The following is a 13631-nucleotide window of genomic DNA, read 5'->3' on the forward strand; positions in this document are numbered from 1 at the left end:
TAGACCCCAGTGTTGGATGCAGTAAACTATCCAATCCATATGAAGAATCTGTCGATTGAAGAACTTGAGGCGCTTGCTGATGAGCTTCGTGAAGAGATTGTTTACACGGTGTCAAAGACCGGTGGACATTTAAGTTCAAGCCTTGGTGTGGCAGACCTAATAGTGGCACTTCACCATGTCTTCAACACTCCTCAGGACAAGATCATTTGGGATGTTGGTCATCAGCCTATGCTCATAAGATTCTCACCGGAAGAAGATCCAAGATGCACACCATTTGACAGACTGGTGGACTTGCTGGATTCCCCAAGATTGCTGAGAGTCTTCATGATGCCTTTGGTGTTGGTCACAGATCTACTAGCATTTCGGCAGCCTTAGGTAAAATAAATTAAATTAAAGGATATGAAATTGATAATTGAGACTTCTCAAATAAAAGTTAAAAATTTACTAATCGAAAATGTTAGATAACCAAAGAAATTTAGATAAAATTAGTCAGAATTTACTTTATTTAATATTTATTAATTGCTATGAATACTAAATAAAATAAGTTTTGGCTCTTCTCTCTAACATTATCGGTTTTTAATAAAGCGAATTCACACTTTGGTTTCAGGGATGGCAGTTGCAAGGGACCTGATTGGGAAAAATAACCACGTGATATCGGTGATTGGTGATGGAGCCATGACAGTAGGACAAGCCTACGAGGCCATGAACAATGCTAGTTTTCTTGACACTAACCTCATCATTATATTGAATGATAATGAGCATGTCTCTCTCCCCATAGGCCTGGCACATGCTTCTTTGAAGAGCTTGGCTTGTTCTACATCGGCCCCGTAGATGCCCATCAAATGGAAGACCTTGTCCACATTCTCAAGAATGTGAAGGGAATGCCATCACTCGGCCCTGTCCTCATCCACGTCATCACCGAGAAAGGTAAAGGCTATGCTCCTGTGGAAGCTGCACCCGACAAGATGCACGGTGTCGTCAAGTTCGACCTTAAATCGGGAAGCAGATGAAGACTAAAGCACCCACACATGCTTACTGATAAACCACTATTTCATGGTTTATCTTGCGCTAATTTGAGTGGTTTTTATCAACTCTTTACCCACTTATTCATATGATTTGTATGATTTTACAATTCCTTCCCAATTTTATTCTATGGTTGAAAACTTGCTTCCTAGACATTTAAATTATATATCTTTAATTCCCCTTTATACCATTCGATGCCGTGATCTGTGCGTTAAGTGTTTTCAGGCTTTATAGGGCAGGAATGGCTTAGAGGATCGAAAGGAAGCCTGCAAAAATGGAAGGAACGCAAGGAAACAAAGAAGCTGACCAGCGAGAAGCGGCGCGCAAGTGCACCTGGCGCGTACGCGCACATTAGCGCATTCACATATTGACGCGCACGCGCACCTGGCGCAGACACGCAACAAGCAAAAAGCACAATCAACACGCGTGCGCACCTGGCGCGCACGAGTGACATGCGCGACCTGCAGAAATCGTAGAAATCGATGGGGGTGATTTCAGGCCGGTTTTAAACCCAATTTTCGGCCCAAAAACCCAAACTAGAGCCAGGAAATAGCAGAGACTCAGGGGACATTTTCATTCTGCATAGTTTTAGTTTAGTTTTGGGAATCTATAGAGAATTCTACTCCTTCCTCTAGATTTTTTTCACATTCATAGTTTTAGAGTTTTAGTGCTTTGCTTTGGATATTGAGAAGATTCATTACCTCCGTTGGAGCTTCCTCATTCTAGTTTGTCTCTCTATTCTTTACTCTTTTATTGCCCATTGACTCTGTTTAGATAAGTATGTTCATGATTTTGGGATTTATTAATGCAAAGAACCATTTTTACTTTTAATTAAATTTTAGTTATTAACTATCATGATAATGGAGTAGTTCCCTAACTTGATTGGGAGTTGATTAAAAGGAAAATCTTGAGTTGGAATACTCAAGTGTTAATATTAATTGGAAGTTGTTGGCTAATTCTCATGTCTTCGACTCTAATCCTTTCTTAGGAAAGGATTAGGACGCAAGTGATAGGATTAGTTTGAGAGTACTTGACTTTCCCTTATTATATAAGGGATAACTAAGTAGGATAACAACCCTTTTATTATTACACTTGAGAGAGTTCAACAGGGATAGAACTTCCTTTTAATCTTCTCCCGGTCAAGGCTTTTATTTAAATTATATAAATTCTCAATCATTTATTTCTCTGTTTCTCAAACTCAAAAATCTCTTGGAAAATCTTGATTAATAAAATAGCACTCTTTCTGCAACTCGTTGGGAGACGACCTGGGATTCATACTCCCAGTATTTTATTTCTAAATTTTGTGACAATGCCTTCTAAATTGATACGCGGAATCAACATTGGTTAAGAGCTATACTTGCAACGTTGTTTTCTCTATAAACTCTTGATCGGTGATTTTTCCGTATGTCAATTTTTGGCGCCGTTGCCGGGGAATTGCAATAGTGTGCTAATTTATTGGTTGAAATTTATTTATTTGCATTTTATTTTATTTTGCTACAATGAGCTGTATGTTTCTTTCATTGAATGACGCGTTCACTACCTGATCCGAGCCTACCCGTATTTGATCCTGAAATTGAAAGAACTGTCTCACGTATAAGGCAGGCTCGACGTTGGTTAGTCATGTCTGAGGACGAATCTGAAACATCATTTAAGGAAGAAACAAGCTCAGCTCCTTGGTTGATTTACGCGCAGAGAACATGGTAGCGCCCAAGAGGATTACTCTCTAGGAAGCAGAAGCTCCAGACTTCACACTACCACCTTTCCAAGCGCATCATTCAAATCTAAGTATAGATATTGAACTGAAAATTGCACTAATCAATCTACTGCCAAAGTTTCACGGCTTACCTGCTCAAGAGCCTCTCAAACACCTCAGAGACTTTCAAACAGCCTGTTCTACTGTCAGGCATAATGGTGCAACTGAGACTTCTATTCTGCTGGCCGCCTTCCCGTTTTCTCTTGAGGGAAAGGCGAATGAGTGGTACTACACTCAACCTAAAGCAGTTCTTACTAACCGGGACACACTTCGAAGAGAATTCCTAGAAAAATACTTTCCAGTTGAAGTTACTGATAGACTAAAGAAAGAAATTTTAATGATTATTCAAGGCAAATCAGAGACTCTTTATGAGTATTGGGAGCGCTTCAATAATCTCCTAGACGCGTGCCCCCACCACATGATTGACAAGTTGGTGTTGATCAGCTACTTCACACAGGGCATGAAGCCTCAGGACAAGACTACATTGGATGGTGCGAGTAATGGTTCTCTGAAAAAGTACAAGACCACAGAAGAAGCATGGTAACTGATCGCCGACTTAGCTAAGTCCGCTCAGAATCACAAGCACAATAGGAACAACCACCCCAAGGTTGTGGCAGAGGTTTCCTCTAGCAGTGAGAATAATACTCTCACACAATCAATATGAGACATGACCAACCTACTGAAGCAAATACATCGGGGCCAACAACAATCTCAGCCCCCCTCACCACAACATAGTCAACAACTGGTTCCTCAGAGTATATGTGGAATATGCGCTGATTATAGTCATTACACTGATGAGTGTCTACAGCTCCAACATGAGAACAACACCGTAGCAGCTACTCACAGTTTTTATGACAACCCGAATCAAGGATACTATCAACAAGGTGGCAACTATAACCACGGTGGGAACCTTAACCAAGGTTGGAGGGACAACTATAATAGAGGAGGCAGAGACAGCCAAGGAAATCAGAGGTGGAATAATAATAATAACCAGCAGAACCAGTATCAGCAGAATCCCCCCTATCAACAGCAGAACCAGAACCAGGCTTACAGAGCACTTCATCTAAGGCGGTCCCAAGCGTCTCAGCAGACCCCTCAGATCACTTACTCCTCTTCCTCTTCCAATGATGAGTTACTACACTCTATTGATCAGAGACAGAAAACCATGGAGAATAACCTTACTTCTACTTTAAACGGTCCGAACTCTACCTTGCAAGCTCTTGTTTCACAGATAGGATCACTGAATAACTCTAACAACCAACCTTCAAGCTCCAGTGGAATTCCTTCTCAACCCTTACCCAACCCTAATGGTGGCATCAATGCCATCACCTTGAGGTCCGAAACCACACTGCAAGAGAGGAATCCTAAGGAGCCAAGCCCACAAGAACACGCCCCAACTGAAGACATGCTTGAAGTGGAGGATGTTGAAAAGGAAGATGAAGTGCAAGACACAGTTGAAGAAGAAGTAACTCAACCAGAGAATGGCGCACCAAAAGGAGCTAAAGCTACCAAATATGCCACCCCTATCCCATTTCCACACCTTGCAAGAAATCCCAGAAAGCAGATGGAACTTGACCCAAAAATGGTAGAAATCTTCAAAAAGGTTGAGGTAACTGTCCCCTTTTTTTAAGTTATTCAGCAAGTACCTAAATATGTGAAGTTTCTAAAGGATTTGTGCATACATAAGGATAGGATTAATGAATTAGAAACTATTCCTTAGGTAGTTCTATATCTGCATTGATGGGGGATATACCTTAAAAATGTAGTGATCCAGGTCCATGCATGGTTAACTGTACCATTGAGGATGTAATATTTTCTGACTGCATGTGTAATCTAGGAGCGTGTGTGAGTATTATGCCCTTGTCTATATATAATGCCTTGAGGCTCCCTCCCTTAAAAAGGTCGGCAGCTCGTTTTGTGTTAGCAAATAAAAGCATTACTATAGTGGTTGGAATTGCTGAGGACGTGTTGGTGAGCATTAATGGGCTCACATTTCCCATTGACTTCTATATCTTGGAGATGCCCCAAAATGACTCAGGGAACCTATCATCCATCCTACTCTAAAGAGCATTCCTAAAAACCTCCAAGTTCAAGTTGGATGCATTCTCAGGAACCTATTCCTTTAAGATAGACGGCCGGGCAGTGAGCTTCAATCTGAATGAGGCTATGAATCATCCTCCGAAAAACCATTCTATTTTTCAGTGCGACATCATTGATGAGACAGTGGTTGTAGTTTACCAAGAAGCAGTAGAAGATATGCACATGGAGCAAGGTCCAAGTGTGGGGAACCCCTCTGAACACAATGAGGACATTATGCCATCATTACTGGCTCCAGACGATCCAGTGCCCGATCAGGAGTAGAAATTGGAGTTAAAACCCCTTCCACCCCACCTCAAGTATGCTTACCTTGAGGATAATCAGATGCTCCCAGCTATCATTACAAGGGAACTCACAGCCCAACAGGAGGAGCAGTTGCTTAGTGTGTTGAGAAGACACAAGAAAGCAATTGGTTAGAGCTTGGCGGATATAGTAGGCATCAGCCCTCAAGTTTGTGAGCACAAAATATTTTTAGAAGAGGGAGCAAGGCCTATTCGTCAACCCCAAAGAAGACTGAATCCAACCATCTTGGAGGTTGTCAAGAAGGAAGTGACCAGACTACTGAAAGCAGATATCATCTACCCCATCTCAGATAGCGAATGGGTGAGCCCAGTAAAAGTGGTGTCCAAGAAGTCTGTAGTCACAACAGTAAAGAATGAGCAAGGAGAGCTCATAGCAACCAGAGTGCAGAATTCCCGGAGGGTGTGCATTGACAACAGGCGCCTCAACCAGGTCACTCGTAAGGATCACTATTCCCTGCCATTCATTGATCAAATGCTGGATTGCCTATCAGGTAAATCACATTACTGCTTTTTAGATGGTTACACAGGCTATTTTCAGATTCATATAGCTCCTGAGGATCAGGAAAATACTACTTTTACATATCCCTTTGGAACTTATGCTTACAAGAGAATGTCTTTTGGCTTATGCAATGCACCAGTTACTTTGCAAATGTGCATGATGAGTCTTTTCGCTGATCTTATTAAGAATTATATGGAAGTTTTTATGGATGATTTTAGCGTATACGGTGATTCCTTTAGCCTTTTCTTGGATAGTTTATCTAGAGTATTAGACATGTGTGTTAGATCAAACCTTGTTTTGAATTTTGAAAAGTGTCATTTTATGGTCAAACAAAATATTGTTTCTAGGACATGTTGTCTCTAATACTGGTATTTCTGTGATCCAGTAAAGGTAAATGTCATTTCTAGTCTGCCTTACCCCTCCTCCGTTAGGAAAGTTCGTTCGTTCCTTGGTCATGCAGGTTTTTACTGGAGATTTATCAAGGACTTCAGTAGGGTAGCTTTACCTTTATCTAGACTGCTGTAGAAGGATGTTGAATTTGAGCTGAGTGAGGACTGTATGGAAGCGTTTGATAAGCTGAAGATTGCCTTGACTCAAGCTCCAATTGTGCGAGGACCAGACTGGAGTCAGCCCTTTGAGATTATGTGTGGCACCTCCAACCATGCTGTAGGAGCGGCGCTGGCCCAGCGCACAGGTAAGGACCCTTTCGTAATTGCATATGATTCGAAGACCTTAGACGCTGCTCAGTCTAATTACACTATCACTGAAAAAGAGCTTTTAGCTATTGTTTTTGCTCTAGATAAATTCCGAGCCTATTTACTGGGCACTAAAGTGGTAGTGTACTCAGACCATGCAGCTCTCAAATATTTGTTAGCTAAAAAATAGTCCAAACCAGGGCTGATACGTTGGATACTGTTGCTGCAAGAATTTGATTTAGAAATTAAGGATAGGAGTGGTTCTCAGAATTTAGTGGCGGACCACTTGAGTCGCCTTGAGCACATCAAGCATGACTCCACTCCTATCAATGATGCTTTTCCATTTGATATCTTGCATGCAGTATCTGAAGTAGTTCCTTGGTATCCACCTGTAGCTAATTATCTAGTTAGTCATACCTTCCCTCCCAGTTTTACTAAGCATCAGAGGGACAAGCTGAAAAGTGAGTCCAAATATTATATTTGGGATGATTCATATTTATGGAGGTATGGTGCTGACCAGATAATTAGAAGATGTGTGCCTCAATCAGAATTCCAGTCTATTTTAGAGGCCTGCCACTCCTCTGAGAGTGGTAGACATTTTGGCCCTCAAAGAACAGCTAGAAAAATTTTAGCCTGTGGATTCTGGTGGCCTACTCTTTTTAAAGATGCTGCTGCCTTCTGTAAATCTTGTTCCCCATGCCAGAGGTTCGGTAATATATCCAAGAGGGATGAGATGCCCGAACAACTTATGTTGTTCTGTGAGATTTTTTATGTTTGGGGTAATGACTTCATGGGTCCATTTGCCAACTCTAGTGGCTTCTTATATATATTGTTAGCTGTAGATTATGTTTCCAAATGGGTGGAAGCAATTCCTACCTGTACTGATGATGCTAACACTATTGTCTCCTTTGTTAAAAACCATATTATCTGTCGCTTTGGATTACCACGAGCAATCATGAGTGATCAAGGCACCCTTTTCTATAACAGGAGACTGACCACTCTACTGAAGAAGCATGGCATTATTCACAAGGTAGCAACTGCATACCACCCGCAGACTAACGGACAAGCAGAGGTGTCTAACAGAGAGATAAAGCGTATCCTGGAAAAGATAGTCAAGCCTCATAGGAAGGACTGGAGCACCAGGCTACAAGATGCACTTTGGGCATACCGGACAGCGTACAAGACACCTATAGGGATGAGCCCCTTCCGCTTAGTTTATGGAAAGCTTGTTGATGAGCGGATAATTTATACGCCTTTTGGCATTATTTTTAGGTAGTTTTTAGTAAGATCTAGCTACTTTTAGGGATGTTTTTATTAGTTTTTATGCAAAATTCACATTTCTGGACTTTACTATGAGTTTGTATATTTTTCTATGATTTCAGGTATTTTCTGGCTGAAATTGAGGGATCTGAGCAAAAATTTGATTCAGGGTAAAAAAGGACTGCTGATGTAGTTGGATTCTGACCTCCCTGCACTGAAAAGGATTTTCTGGAGCTACAGAACTCCAAATGGCACGCTCTTAATTGCGTTGGAAAGTAGACATCCAGGGCTTTCCAGCAATATATAATAGTCCAAATTTTATTCGAGATTAGACGATACAAACTGGCGTTCAACGCCACTTCCATGCTGCATTCTAGAGTAAAACGCCAGAAACACGTCACAAACCAGAGTTAAACGCCAAAAACACGTTACAACTTGGCGTTTAACCCCAAGAGAAGCCTCTGCACGTGTAAAGCTCAAGCTCAGCCCAAGCACACACCAAAGTGGACCCCGGAAGTGGATTTCTACACTTAGACTTATTTCTGTAAACCCTAGTAGCTAGTTTAGTATAAATAGAACTTTTTACTATTGTACTAGGCGTCTTTGACCAAATCTTTGATCAGTTTTATGCTATCTTAGACTTTTGTGGAGGCTGGCCATTTTCTATCCAATTCAGTTTATTCTTGTTGTAAGATATTCGTTGCACTTCAACATGATGAATGTGATGATCCGTGACACTCATCATCATTCTCACCTATGAACACGTGCCTGACAACCACTTCCGTTCTACCTTAGATCGAGCGTGTATCTCTTGGATTCCTTAATCAGAATCTTCATGGTATAAGCTAGAATTATTGGCGGCGATTCCTAAGATCCGGAAAGTCTAAACATTTTCTGTGATATTCCGAGTAGGATCTGAGATGGGATGACTGTGACGAGCTTCAAACTCGTGAGTGTTGGGCGTAGTGATAGACGCAAAAGGATCAATGGATCTTATTCTGACATGATCGAGAACCGACAGATGATTAGCCGTGCTGTGACAGAGCATTTGGACCATTTTCATTGAGAGGACGGGAGGTAGCCATTGACGCCGGTGAAACCCGAACATACAGCTTGCCATAGAAAGGAGTAAGAATGATTGGATGAGAGTAGTAGGAAAGCAGAGATTCAGAAGGAACACAGTATCTTCATGCGGTTATCTGAAATTCCCACCAATGAATTACATAAGTATCTCTATCTTTATTTTATGCTTTATTTGTCTTTATATTCGAAAACCATTATAACCATTAGAATCCTCCTGCTGAGATTTACAAGATGACCATAGCTTGCTTCATACCAACGATCTCCGTGAGATCGACCCTTTCTCATGTAAGGTATTACTTGGATGACCCGGTGCACTTGCTGGTTAGTTGTGCGAAGTTGTGACAAAGTGTGATTCACGTTTGAGAGCTCTAAGTCTTTGGCGCCATTGTTGATGATCACAATTCCGTGCACCAAGTTTTTGGCGCCGTTGTCGGGGATTGTTTGAGTTTGGACAACTGACGGTTCATCTTGTTGCTTAGATTAGGTAATTTTCTTTTCAAAAAAGTTTTCAAAAATCTTTCAAAATTTTTTTATTTATTTTCGTTTTTCCAAAAAAGAAATTTTTGAAAAACCAAAAAAAATAATAAAATCATAAAAATCAAAAAAATAATTTTGTGTTTCTTGTTTGAGTCTAGTGTCAATTTTTAAGTTTGGTGTCAATTGCATGTTTTTAAAATTTATGCATTTTTTTCCGAAAAATTCATGCATGGTGTTCTTCATGATCTTCAAGTTGTTCTTGGTAAGTCTTCTTGTTTGATCTTCATATTTTCTTGTTTTGTGTCTTTTGTTATTTTTCATATGCATTTTTACATTCATAGTGTCTAAGCATGAAAAATTTCTAAGTTTGGCATCTTGCATGTTTTTCTTTTCTTGAAAATTTTTCAAAAATAAGTCTTGATGTTCATCTTGATCTTCAAAGTGTTCTTGGTGTTCATCTTGACATTCATAGCGTTCTTGCATGCATCATGTGTTTTGATTCATATTTTTTATGTTTTGAGTCATTTTTGTGTTTTTCTCTCTCCTCATAACAAAATTTCGAAAATAAAAAAATATATATCTTTCCCTTATTTTCCTCATAAATTTCGAAATCTTTAGGTTGACTTAGTCAAAAAGTTTTAAAATAAGTTGTTTCTTGTTAGTCAAGTCAAGATTTCAATTTTTAAAAATCTTATCTTTTCAAAATCTTTTTCAAAATCAAATATTTTCTTTTTCCTTTTGTTATTTTCAAAAATTTTTTAAAATTGATTTTCAAAATCTTTTTCTTATCTTTATTTCATGATTTTCGAAAACTTTACTAACAATTAATGTGATTGATTCAAAAAATTTTTGAAATTTGTTACTTTCTTATTAAGAAAAGTTCAATCTTTAAATTCTAGAATCATATCTTTTAGTTTCTTGTTAGTCAAGTAATCAATTTTAATTTTAAAAATCAAATCTTTTTAATTTCCTCTTCAAATCTTTTTCAAAATATCATTTCAATCATATCTTTTCAAACATATCTTTTCAAATCATATCTTTTTCAAAATCAATTTCAAAATCTTTTCTAATTTCTTATCTTTTCAAAATTGATATTCAAATCTTTTTCAACTAACTAATTGACTTTTTGTTTGTTTCTTATCTTTTTCAAAACCACCTAACTACTTTCCTCTCTCTAATTTTCGAAAATAACCTCCCTCTTTTTCAAAATTCTTTTAATTAACTAATTATTTCAAATTTTAATTTTAATTGTATTTCTTCTCTTAATTTTCGAAAATCACTAACTATTTTTCAAAAATAATTTTCGAAATTCTCTCCCTCTCATCTTCTATTTATTTATTCATTTACTAACACTTCTCTTCATCTAAAAATTCGAACCCTCTCTTCCCCTTTTGTATTCGAATTTTTCTCCTCCTTCTTCTATTCTTTTCTTCTTCTACTCACATAAAGAAATCTCTATACTGTGACATAGAGGATTCCTCTTTCTTTTCTGTTTTCTTCTTTTTCATATGAGTAGGAGCAAGGACAAGAACATTCTTGTTGAAGCAGATCCTGAACCTGAAAAGACTCTGAAGAAGAAGCTAAGAGAAGCTAAAGCACAACAATCCAGAGAAAACCTTACAAAGAATCTCGAAAAAGAAGACATGGCCGAACCCAATAACAATAGTGGAGGCACAAGGAGGATGCTTGGTGATTATACTACACCTACTTCCAATTTTTATGGAAGAAGCATCTCAATCCCTGCCATTGGAGCAAACAATTTTGAGCTGAAACCTCAACTAGTTGCTCTAATGCAACAGAACTGTAAGTTTCATGGACTTCCATCAAAAGATCCCTATCAGTTTTTAACTGAGTTCTTGCAGATTTGTGATACTGTTAAGACTAATGAAGTAGATCCTGAAGTCTACAGGCTCATGCTTTTCCCTTTTGCTATAAGAGACAAAGCTAGAACATGGTTGGACCCACAACCTAAAGATAGCCTGGATTCTTGGGATAAGCTGGTCATGGCCTTCTTGGCCAAGTTCTTTCCTCCTCAAAAGCTGAGCAAGCTTAAAGTGGATGTTTAGACCTTCAGGCAAAAAGATGATGAATCCCTCTATGAAGCTTGGGAAATATACAATCAGTTGACCAAAAAGTGTCCTTCTGACATGCTTTCAGAGGGGACCATTTTGGATATATTCTATGATGGTCTATCTGAGTTCTCTAAGATGTCACTGGACCATTCTGCAGGTGGATCCATTCACCTAAAGAAAATTCCTGCAGAAGCTCAAGAACTCATTGACATGGTTGCAAATAACCAATTCATGTACACCTCTGAGAGGAATCCTGTGAGTAATGGGATGCCTCAGAAGAGGGAAGTTCTTGAAATTGATGCTCTGAATGCCATATTGGCCCAGAACAAAATGTTGACTCAGCAAGTCAACATGATTTCTCAGAGTCTGAATGGATTGCAAAATACATCCAACAGTACTAAAGAAGCATCTTCTGAAGAAGAAGCTTATGATCCTGAGAACCCTGCAATGGCAGAGGTAAATTACATGGGGTGAAGCCTTTGGCAACACCTATAACCCTTCATGGAGAAATTATCCGAATTTTTCATGGAAGGATCCACAAAAGCCTCAACAAGGCTTTAATAATGGTGGAAGAAACAGGTTTAGCAATATCAAGCCTTTTCCATCAGCAACAGACAGAGAATTCTGAGCAGAGCCCTTCTAGCTTAGAAAACACAGTCTCTAATCTATCTAAGGCCACTTTAAATTTCATGAACGAAACAAGGTCTTCCATTAGAAATTTGGAGGCACAAGTGGGTTAGCTGAGTAAGAAAATCACTAAAACTCCTCCTAGTACTCTCCCAAGCAATACAGAAGAGAATCCAAAAAGAGAGTGCAAGGCCATTGATATTATCAAAATGGCCGAATCCACAAAGGAGGAGGAGGACGTGAATCCCAATAAGGAAGACCTCATGGGACGTCCTCCAGATAGAAAGGAGTTCCCTATTGAGGACCTAAAGGAATCTGAGGCTCATATAGAGACCATAGAGATTCCATTAAACTTTCTTCTGCCATTCATGAGCTCTGAGAACTATTCTTCCTCTGAAGAGGATGAAGATGTAACTGAAGAGCAAGTTGCTCAATATCTAAGAGCCATCATGAAGCTGAATACCAAGTTGTTTGGTAATGAGACTTGGAAAGAAGAACCTCCCTTGCTCATTAGTGAACTAAATACATGGGTTCAGCAAACTTTACCTCAAAAGAAACAAGATCCTGGTAAATTCTTAATACCCTGTACCATAGGCACCATGACCTTTGAGAAGGCTCTGTGTGACCTGGGGTCAAGTATAAATCTTATGCCACTCTCTGTAATGGAGAAACTGGGGATCTTTGAGGTACAAGCTACAAGAATCTCATTAGAGATGGCAGACAAGTCAATAAAACAAGCTTATAGATTGGTAGAGGACGTGTTAGTGAAGGTTAAAGGCCTTTACATCCCTGCTGATTTCATAATCCTAGACATTGGGAAGGATGAGGACGAATGCATCTTCCTTAGAAGACCCTTCCTAGCCATAGCAGGAGCTGTGATTGATGTTGACAGAAGAAAGCTAGTCCTTCAATTGAATGGGGACTACCATGTGTTTAAAACTCAAAGATCTTCCTCTGCAACCATGGGGAGGAAGCATGAAAAGCTTCTCTCAATACAGAGTCAAATAGAACCCCCACAGTCAAACTCTAAGTTTGGTGTTGGGAGGCCACAACCAAACTTTAAGTTTGGTGTTGAACCCCCACATTCAAACTCTAAGTTTGGTGTTGGGAGGTCCCAACAATGCTCTGATGATTTGTGAAGCTCCATGAGAGCTCACTGTCAAGCTATTGACATTAAAGAAGCGCTTATTGGGAGGCAACCCAATTTTTATTTATCTATATTTCTATTGTTCTTTTATGTTTTATTTGGTTTATGATCATGTGGAGTCACAAAACAATTGCAAAAACAGAGCTCCACACCTTAATCTATGGTGTGTAGAAACTCCACCGTTGAAAATACATAAGAACAAGGTCTAGGCATGGCCGTGAGGCCAGCCTCCCAATAATCTATGAACTAGCTGTCCAAAGATGATCAAAGGATCTAAAATAATCCAAAGATGAAAATACAATAGTAAAAGGTCCTATATATAGAGAACTAGTAGCCTAGGGTTTACAGAGATGAGTAAATGACATAAAAATCCACTTCCGGGCTCACTTGGTCTGTGCTTGGGCTAAGCATTGAAGCATTTTCGTGTAGAGACTTCTCTTGGAGTTAAACGCCAGCTTTTGTGCCAGTTTGGGCGTTTAACTCCCATTCTTGTGCCAGTTCTAGCGTTTAACGCCGGGCAGTTTTGAGCTGATTTGGAACGCCGGTTTGGGCCATCAAATCTCGAGAAAAGTATGGACTATTATACATTGCTGGAA

At 39.4% G+C, this 13631-nt stretch overlaps 1 pseudogene; it reads left to right on the forward strand.

Moving 5' to 3' along the window:
* The first annotated feature begins 18 nt into the window (after window positions 1–18).
* The window catches only part of LOC107493393 (probable 1-deoxy-D-xylulose-5-phosphate synthase 2, chloroplastic), a 34405-nt pseudogene continuing 20792 nt past the window's right edge, over window positions 19–13631 (forward strand).

This window comes from Arachis duranensis, chromosome 6, assembly GCF_000817695.3.
Source record: "Arachis duranensis cultivar V14167 chromosome 6, aradu.V14167.gnm2.J7QH, whole genome shotgun sequence".
Taxonomy (NCBI): domain Eukaryota; kingdom Viridiplantae; phylum Streptophyta; class Magnoliopsida; order Fabales; family Fabaceae; genus Arachis; species Arachis duranensis.